Source organism: Dendrobium catenatum, unplaced genomic scaffold (genome assembly GCF_001605985.2).
Source record: "Dendrobium catenatum unplaced genomic scaffold, ASM160598v2 fragScaff_scaffold_55, whole genome shotgun sequence".
Lineage (NCBI taxonomy): Eukaryota > Viridiplantae > Streptophyta > Magnoliopsida > Asparagales > Orchidaceae > Dendrobium > Dendrobium catenatum.
In genome coordinates this window covers 489,304-499,932 of record NW_021318517.1, presented here as the reverse complement: position 1 = coordinate 499,932, position 10,629 = coordinate 489,304, and the positions used below count along the sequence as shown (strand labels likewise).

At 35.3% G+C, this 10,629-nt stretch overlaps 1 long non-coding RNA gene across 1 annotated transcript in view; it reads right to left on the bottom strand.

The window, feature by feature from the left end:
• Positions 1-5,282, bottom strand: part of LOC114579689 — a 15,610-nt gene extending 10,328 nt beyond the window's left edge. The window contains exon 1 of the long non-coding RNA XR_003700772.1: positions 5,176-5,282. This is a non-coding gene — a long non-coding RNA (uncharacterized LOC114579689). The remainder of the gene's footprint in view (positions 1-5,175) is intronic.
• Between the last annotated feature and the right edge of the window lie 5,347 nt (positions 5,283-10,629).

The following is a 10,629-nucleotide window of genomic DNA, read 5'->3' as shown; positions in this document are numbered from 1 at the left end:
CACCATCCACTTTAAGTGAAAGATGTTGAAATTTCTATTTTAAATGTTAAATATTTCCAAACATCCAAGCTTTCCAAAATCCCAAATTCTTCAACTATTTCCAAACCAAATTCTCAAATTTCCAAATCCAATTTTTACCAATATTCTAAACCATTGCTGCTACTATATGCCAGATAACACGTATTTTATACGTATCTGATTGATGACTAGCCTTAATCGAAAGTTCTCTCTCGTGATCGGGAGGGGTAATTAACTATAGGGGCTTGCGCCTATAGGAAACCAGAACTCAGATCATAAAGTCCTTGCAAAATGAGGGAGAAATCTCTGGGTAGTGTCTTATCTACAAACCCATCTGCCTTCCAAAATTTACCTCGGAACTTAGTTCGTTAAAACTCCCTCGCCGAATAAGAAAAGCGAGTGAAGGCCGGGGCCGAATTTTCGGAGCCCACATCGGGACCGGTTTGACGATTTTCCAATAAAACCAGCAGTTCAAACCGATTCGAGCCAATTTGATGCAAACACAATTTTTTTTGAATTTGTTAGAACCGATAACTTAGTCAGTTCACTATCGAACCAGTTGAACCTAACAGTCCGATCCTATTTTCAAAACGTTGATTTTTATAAACATGAGTGAAGAACCCTTCAGATTTGATTTCAAAGTTATACACAAGAAAATATGTTTTGTAGTAAGTTATTCCAACTGCTGTGTTGTACAAAACTATGTATAGCTCTATAAACTAAATTCAAACTTTGAGGCTTGTGCACGTGTTTTTTTCAGGACAACTTAATATAATTTTTACATTATGCATGTGTGTACAATTTTTTAACGTCAATTTTATCACTTTTATTGAGCTTTCCACAATGTATTAGATCTAGTAAATTAATTTCAAAGTTCTAAACCATAAAGGATGGAAGTATCTATATCCGTCGAAGGCTCATCATCAATCGCATACTTTAAAATTACCCTTTATGACTCAGTAGAATCAAATGTTTGTCAATAGATCAGAAGATTAATTTGGTTCATTGCTTAATGGTACAACCATCTGGCAACACTTGAAGCAAGTGATCATCAAAGTGAACTAATCTGCCAAATCAATTCTCTCAATGATGCGCAAAGCGAAGTTTAGAAACCAAGCCCAGGCCATTCAATCATGTAGGGACAATGTTCATCCAAATTGGAATCTAGAGTTTCTTGCCAGAATGGAAGTGATTAACAATCTACCAGAACTAAACTATATTAATAAAGTACATGATGAAAACATTCAATATTTCTCTAATGGAAAAGCCTTTTAGTAAGCAACCCCAACACTATCAAGATTGAATAAAAAAAGTACTTCTAACCATATGTCAAAATAAGTCTATTGACAAACCTAATAGCCAACTATTAATTATCCGTGAAAATCAAACACCAACAGATTTAAAGTGATCAACATTTAAGTAAGAACTATGCTTATAATTCATAAGAGACTCAACAAGACCCATGCATTTGCAATGTTTGGTTATTACGAAGTGATGCAAACATGTATGGCACTTATCGTGGACACGATTTGTACAAGGTATTGGATTGAGCTCATGCAATCGAGGAAGGAGGAAATGCATCAGATCTTGATGTCAAAGCTTTCATGGGAGTATTGGGTTATTGGTTTCAAGAGATTGTGGATTTGCTTTCCTGACTTGAAATCGTTGATTTTTTGTGGTTTGCCCTCTCTTTGGATTTCAGAAGTTCCACTCTTTGACTGCTCCTCTAAAATTTGCTCTAGTTGGATTTGTTTTCCCTCACAACGGCCTAGTCCTGGCTCCATTAAGAGGGTTTTTTTTTCAACCTTAAGTTGAATGGTGAGTTTTCGGTTACACTATTGGATTTGTCCCATGTATTGATTAAATTGGTGAATGATCTTGATTATAGTAGGGTTTTCTATCACATATCTTATTTTGTTAGTAATTATCGCATGAAACTTACAAAAAAGTCCCCTTTTGTCGACATTGGTGTGGAGTCATACGTTATCCCGATTTGGATCTCTTTCCCAAACTTGAGGCCTCACCTCTTTTCCCCATGTATTCTCCACAGTTTGGGATCCCTATTTGACAACCCGTTAAAAGTAAAAAATGCTACTTCCACTGGTTCACATCCGTATGTAGCGCTCGTGCTGGTAGAAATTGACATCACTAAAAACTATCTTGATAGAGTGTGGATTGGTCCAGAAGAGTTTAGTTATATTCAGCCTGTTGAGATGGAAGTATTTCCTCTAATTTTGTGTACATTGTAAATGCATTGGTCATTTGAGTAGTGATTGTCATCTCTTGGCCTCTAGCTCGGAGGTTGCTTCTAATAATGCTACTACCATTACTAATTATGATGGGAATGTCAATGTTGCTAAGGATATTATTTCTAATGTTGATAACCCTTCCTTAACTCTTGCTTTGAATGTTAATTATTTGGTGGAGAATGTTGTGAATGTTGAGACTGATCTTCCTATTGAGATATTTAAAGGGGGTCTTGGTGTTGCTTCAGTTTTAGATGGTATACCTATGAAAGCTCCTTCTAGAATTAATGAGGATGTTGTTGAGGAACATGAGCCAAATCATTGCTTAGTAAATTTGGTAGCTAGTCTTGTTGTTTATCCTGGTTCTAATGTGGATGTCAGTGATAATGAACCTATGATTTCTGATGATCCTGTTGACCACTATCGAGTTTAACCTATGGGTGGGATTTCTTCTATTGAGAGTGGTGAGATGGCTAATACTTTGGTTAAGCATGCTCGATTAAGTCCTTTGTTGCCTGATGGTGGTGATTATGTGGTTGAGGATGTTGATGACCCTCTAGTTGATGTGCCTATTTTTGTTATTTCAAGTGATGATTTGTTAGCTCAATTTGCTTGTAAATCAAAAGATAAGGAGGTGTTGCATGGTGATTGCTTTGATGATGGCATTTCTTCAACTGGTGGGAAGAAAATAAATGAGAAAGAGTTGGAGTCTCGGGATGATTTTAAATTCAAATTGTTAACATTAGTTTCTTTAAAAATAGTGGTAAGCATGCATGGACATCGGAAATCCAAAAAGAAATGATAGCTTTCTTTCTACTATTGGAGTTTTCTTGGTTGGAGTTGATCTCTTTCATTGATTAGTCTAGGTGTTGCTCCTGGTTTTATTGGATGGACCGTTTTGGTGAGTTTTTTATTTGGCCTTCACGGATTGAGGTCAATTTATTCAATGTGGTGTTTCAATTATAAAAGTGAGGGTTTAATGTACTTTATCAGAGCAATGACTCATAACGGAAATTTTGCAAGCGATACCTCTTCATTGATGTAAACTGTGCCCAAAAAGAGTAAAGTTCATGCATACTGATGTTGATATCAGTGAATTGCAACCAAAAAGTACATCATGTTCGTGATGTGCATAAAGTTAAAGAAGCCATCAGCAATATCAATGTAGAGGTACAAGAACAGAATATGGGTAAATCTTGATGATTGGCAGAAATGACAACCACATCAAACAATGCACAAAGTTAAATTATTTCAAAAACAAAAACATAAATACAGAGATCATGAAGATTGGTAAGGAGGTGCCATTGGTATAAGAGGATGCCAGTTGATGAAGGGCATATAAACTTTTAGTCACAACAAATAACTATTTAAAAATAGGTTTACATTCATAATAGAGATTTCAAGTAGATTAACCATATTCTTATAATGTAGGTGCTAACAAAACTACTATTGTTGTCTATTATTATACCTTACAACAATTGAGTAACTACTATCAAGTATTTTAGTTTAACTTACTCCAAGAGTTCAGAGCAACCAGTGTAAGTTGTAAGATAAAAGATCAATAAATTTAAGGTACAATGTAAAATTTTCTTTTGCTCCACGGAAAACTCTTTCTAAATACTACAGATTGACAATAAAAAGGAGGAATTTGTAGGTAGAAACAATTGAACAGTCTTTTGATTCATCAAATGCAACTAACCCTGTAGATGAGATGTAAGTTCTGAAATATCACTAACCCAGTCAACAAAGAATTGCAGAGAAAACAGCTGAGAATGGATAACTGTAAAAAGACTATAGGCGACCACCTTTAGAAGCAAATGAATAAAAATTATTAGCAAATATTCTACAATAGGACAGAATCAACAAAAAAAATTAACCCTTACTCAAGGAACCACCTTCTAACTATCACTAGATCGTATAGCAGTCTATTCAAGAACAAAGAGCAAGAAGAAGATCTATCAGAGAAAGTAGCAGAGGCATTACGAGAATTTGCAAGCTGAAGGAAAATGAATTTACGAATAGAGGGAATTCGAATTGATGATTAATTATTTTTATCTTTGATGTTCATAACTTCTCTTTTTTCTTCTTTTTTTTTTCTTTTTGCTTTTGGCTGTTTGTAAATAAGACGATAAATTTTCCTAAAAATGATGATATAAGATAATTTTAAATTTATCAAATATCGAGCCACTTTTGCACTACCCTGTACAGAAACCTATATATGTCAAAAACCAGGATCAAAGGATTTTTTTGATTGTGTTCATCGTGTTTCAGATCGTACCAAAGAAAAAATGGGAAAGTTCAGCCCATACTAAGTGAAGACTGGGTTTGAGTGTGAAAGAAGACTGTGAGCAAGTGGTGTCTTTGGCCCGTCATTTAACTGCGTACCAAAATCCGAGATCTTCTCCCTCTCTTTCTTCTTTGGCCCCCCATTAACATCCTCCTAGCTACTTGAAGTTAGTTCTCCTAAATTTCCTCCCATCGATATCAATCCCGAGGGAATTCCACTTAGCCAACTGCTGTCCAGATTTCCTGGATATATCAAAATTGTTGTCCTGAAAATTTCAGCAATGATCTTTGCTGTCCTAGCTCTCCGGAAAGAGGTCGTTTGCTATCCAGAAGCACCGGTACATTAAAATTTAATTGTTCCCTCATGTATGGAGGATCCAGAACTTGATCGCGGATTTGTCTACGATGATCAAGGTGTGTAAACATTAATTAAGCATTATAGTATCTGATGTGCTAATCTGGTCCATATTTTAAAGCTATATTTAGCATTATAAAATCATAATAAATTTGTTATCATTACTATGTTCTTAGAGCTTACCCAATATATACTTTGACGCTACAGACGGTACCTAAAATAAAAATGAGGATTCATAAAATGATATAATTATCAAATACATAAGCTTACCTAGAGGTACAATCTACTGTACTTGGTTGCGGTTTTATTATCGCATGGCAATTGTGCTTAGTCCGTAAAGAGTGTAGAAACTGATAAGCAGGAAAGAACAACTGCTGTAACAGTATCATGTATTTGATGTCAATTACATGTCACAGTTACAAGTATATATATAGTTGGAGAATACAAGACTAATACAATGCTTCAAGATGTGGGATTATTCATATGACTGCTATTACACACTCTCAAGATATGGGATTATTTAATACTTCAAGATGTGGGATTATTCATACAATAATTGTTGTAACGATGCTCTTCATGTAGCCAATATTATTAGTGTCAGCAGTCACGATAAGGATCGAATCCTGATTTGATGTTATAAGAATTGACTTTGTAAATTGAATACTAAATAAAAGGCTTCAAAAGAGGAAACCTTTTCTGTGAAGTACAATGCTTTCTCCTCTGACAAAAGGCGTCTGAAGGGAGCTGGTGCAAACTGAAAATAAGTTAACAGATACCTGAAACAAGCAAAATTTACATCACTTGGAAAATCTACAAATTTTAATCTACTCTTTGATAATATTTGCAAAGAAATAGAGCAACATAACTATTAACTGATACGTATCCACCTTTCACAAAAATATAATTTATCATTCAAATAATAATTATAGCCAGCATAAATTTCAGAAGAACTCACCCCAACCAAAGAATCTATATACATCGATTATGAGAACAAGGGGAGTCAACATGCAAATCCGCTCTCAAAATTAACCTCTCGGCTACCCTCTTCATATGATTGTTGGTTTGATAAATTTTAAAAATCATTTCACGGTTATAGTGGTTTTATTAATATGCTATTCATAGATCTAGCAATTGTTGCACTTGTGTTAAGATTGAAAACTAGCAATTATTGCACTTACATTAAGATTAAAATCTCGCTATTATGCACTAATATAAAAATAGAAATCGATGTGGTTGAGGCTTTTCTACACTTCACTTTAATTATTTACTAGGAATTTTTCAATTTCATGTAAAGCAGCTAGAAAATAACTTTCGTGAACACAATTTTGAAGATTGGCTCTCATTGATCATGCAAAATTATTATAAACTAAGAGAACTAACTAGTTTGTTTCTAGATTATACAACTAATGCACATCCCCAAAATAGAGGGTCTAGCAAAGCAACTTGGACTTACCCATCATTATTGAGAAAGGTGGTAACTAATTAGGTTTCCCAACAACCCTTTTCATATGATTGTTGACTAAATAAGTTAAATATTAATAATAATAATAATGATTGCAGTGATTTTATGCATATTAATAAATCAATATGTTATTCATAGTTCTAGCAATTATTGTTAAACCTCATGAGTGTTAACAGTTGAGTCTACAGGCCTCTATCATCACCTTTGCACTATACACCTTTAGTTATATGGCTTTCACATTGCAAATTGCTTGTTCTTGATTGACCTTTCAAGGTTGTAAAAAGAGATTCCTATTTATGGTGTGTTCCTTTCCTACTATATTGTACTTTCAGATCGAAACTAGAATCAAAAAGTGATTAATACTAAAGAATTTGTTATGAGTCATGATATTTGCTCTAGTTTGATTCCATAGGTTATTCTATTTTAGTTAATAGTTCTTTGGAGTATAGATTATCTACTTTATCTTTACTCAAAGTATAAAGTTGAATAACTTGTGTAAACTTAATAGGGTGGTTCTTGTAGAATTTGCTAAATACTTAATAAATATTTTTTATTTTGTACATTATTTAATTTTCAGTCAACCTTATATTTGCAAAAGAACATCCTATGGGCGTGCAATGTCTGGTTTTTTGTTTTTTGTTTTTTTTTCTTCTTCTTTTTTTTTTTATAAAACCCACTAAGGGGCCTACGTGTTAATTGAAAAAGGGGGATTACAAGTCCTTAAATGGATCATTAGCTCTTTAAAAATAAAACATTTGAAATAAAACCTAAGAGCCAATAATCCAAACTATTACAACAAAAACACAGTAAACAAACCATCAGGAATCCAAGCAGAACCTCAAAATGATAACAGGAGCGTAGGGACAACAACAACAGCACCATCCGGCAAAAATACCAATAGCAACAAGTCCTCAATCCACCTGCACAAGATGAAGAAAACAGGAAAAAAGAGGACAAACAAAGGTAGGTGACAGTTCCCCCCCCCCCCCCCCCCATTGGCCCCCCCCCCCCCACGCAAAGGGAAAATTATTGCATCCGATCACCGGATGCGGAGATAGGTCCGGATATTAATAAAATATTATTTTAAATTAAGCGCAGGTAAAGCGCAACTAAAGCGCAGGTAAAGCGCAAGTAAAGTGCAAGTAAAGCGCAGGTAAAGCGCAAGTAAAGCGCAGGTAAAGTGTAGGTAAAACGCAACTGAAGCACAAGTCAAAAGCACGGTCAAAAGCGCAGGTGACGCGGTAAATTTTTATTGGATGTCCGAACTTATTTTCCGCGTCTGGTGACCGAATGCAATAATTTACCCACGCAAAGAACCACACCAACCAAACTCGACAAAAGCAACAATCCAACCATGCCCGAACGACCAAACCGAGAGCACCCAAGCCATAACATTACAATAAAAGCACTTGAACCTCACCCAGAACAAAAGGAATATAACAAGCCAAAACATACCACCACCCAAAAACCACAACCATCCCCTCAAACCACAACAGCAAAGCTACAAAAAGAGCAACATAACCAACCACAATAAGAAAGAAACAAAAGGAGTCAAGCACAAAAAAAAAGACTAATTTCTTTTTAGCTTTTCTCCATCTTCGCTTAGCAACATTTTGGAAGGAACTCTTATCAGCAATATGAATAACGTTTAGACCATATTTTCCCATATAATCATTGTCATGGCCATCAAAATCTTCCTCATCCTCCAAATTCTCCAACAAGTCACAATCAGCCAACCACTCGCCTTGAAACATATCTTTATCCACTGCATTTAAGGCCAAATGCGTTGGAAATTGGGACATCAATAAGAGGCTCATTAATATCCTCAGAGGCCGAAGGCACAATATCTGATTCAGAGGATTGAACACCCAAAATTTTCTGATTAATTTTGCAATCCTAAGAGCAACCCATATTCAAAGTATCGCCATTATAAAGCACCATAGCATTTGAACCAATACCATCTTCCACATTTTTATGAACACCATCGCACACATCTACAATATCAACCTGAATAGCATCACCGGCATTAGGAAATGGCACAGTCAAAGCATCATTCGCAATATTACCATCACTAGAAACACCACCATAGACATTTGAGTTGATCCCCTGCACCTTAGTTCCTTTATTACCATCACAATTACTAACATCTAAATTTGAAGCAACAACATAAGAATGAAGCATAACATAGGAGTATCAATAGCCTCATGACCAACATTTAAACCACCATCAGGCATCCCATAGGAACTACTTCCTGAGAAATTGCCAATTTTGTAGTTTCAATAGCATGAACCATAATAAGAGAATCAATGTTGGGGCCATTACCAACATGAATTTTCCCATTCATACCATCCTGAATAGAACCCGAAACAGCAGCTGACATATTAGGTTGTTGTGAATTAACGATCTTATTGCCCACTAACTTATCAACTAAATGAGGTTGCGATTTGTGACATTCCCCACGTGAATGCCCTAATGCTTTACACTGATCACAAAAAAAGGAAAAGACTTTCATCTCAATAGATTGAATGTGTCCAAATTTATTGGGACCAACCCAAATACGATTAAGGTAATGTTTCAAGATATCAAGCTCGACCGACACGTGAGCAACAGAAGGCCTTGATCCAACAGCAGTGGCATTGTTAATTTTTAAAGGTTTACCGAACAAGAAACCCAATCCGAGAAGAATTCGGGGGGAGAACAAGTGAGGGCATAAATCAGGGAAGGAAACCCATATAGGGATAATAGGGGAATCCACGTCAACGTAAAAAAGGCGACCATTTGGTAAGTTTCATGTAGCAATTATTCACAAAATATGATCGATGGGAAAAAACACGACTGTAATCGAGGTCATTCTCAAGTTTAATCAAAACATGTTTGTAACTCAAAAGGGTAATAGAAAAAACCCCCATTAAGTTTAAGGTTGAAGAAGAACTTTCTAATCGAATCAAGAACAGGCTAGGATCAGGGAATTTACAAACTAAAGCAAATTCAAAAAAGTGTCGCAAGAGCTAAAATCTAATCTCCGAAAATCCACAGAGAGGGCAAACCATGATGAGTCACTTTTTTTAGGTCTGGAAACCATTTGAAGAAGATGATCTGGACAAAACATCCAAAAAAGAGTGAGAATGCAACTTCGTGTTAAGGAAACCTGGATCGTTCAACCGTGATATCGCTATTCGGTCGACAAGAAAACCGAGGTGGAAATCACGGCGAAGAACCAAAGAAACCAGAAGAAAGAAACAAGAATAACAAGATAAGGGAAGGTATCATCTGAAAAGTGGAGCGGCAAGAGCATTGTCGGCCGTCCAAAGGGGACGGCTACCCAAACCCTAACAGGGTGAAAAAGAGGATAGGTCTGATTTTTTGTTAATAAACTAGGTGCTCTTTGTTGAGTTCAATGTAATTATAGACCTTTGCAAATAATTTATGAGAAAACAATGTCAACATAGAACCTTCATTCTATCAAAAGATTGTGCTCCAACTATGTTTTGGACTTATAATAGAGAAGTATCAACCATTGGAAACCATGAACTTAGAAATGATTGCAATTTGAGTTCAAAAGCTCTTGAGCTGAACATTTTCATTTCATATATGACATACCACCAGACAAAGCTCAAGTATGCTTGTAAATATATACATTTCATACTAAAAACTCATAAATAACACATAAATATATGAAATTAATTAATATTATTGTTGGTGGAATTTTGAAAACAGGTTTTGAAAAGCTTAGTTCTCTTTGGAAATTTTGAAATCGACTTTGAATTTGAATATTGAGACCAAACATCACATTAGGAGAGTCATACCACTTCGTGAAGTGGAAATAAACCTCCAAAATGGGGTTTAAATCTAAGATTACAAATCCTACTTTGAATATCATGATTAGATTCTAGAGAGAACCATATATGACCTCTAAAGATCAAAATGGGGTTCGGTCTAATTCTAACCACGATATTCTAAGTAGGCTATCGTTAATCTCATGCCTATAATCTTACGAATAAGTGATGTATCTCCCATAAGGGAGAAGATACCACTATTTGGTAATTATTCGAGCGTGACAATAACAATCGTTGTTGGTCAAGTTTTTCCAAAAAAACACTAATTTAAGTTTTGAGGATTTCTTTTGGGAAACTAAGTTTAAGTTTTAATTCTGAAGTCAAATTGACCATTAGTGATGATATACCACCTCGAAAGGCGGAGATAATATCTTCTAACGGGTTCTGACTCAAAATTATAGATTTTCTCCTAGCTATCATAGTCTG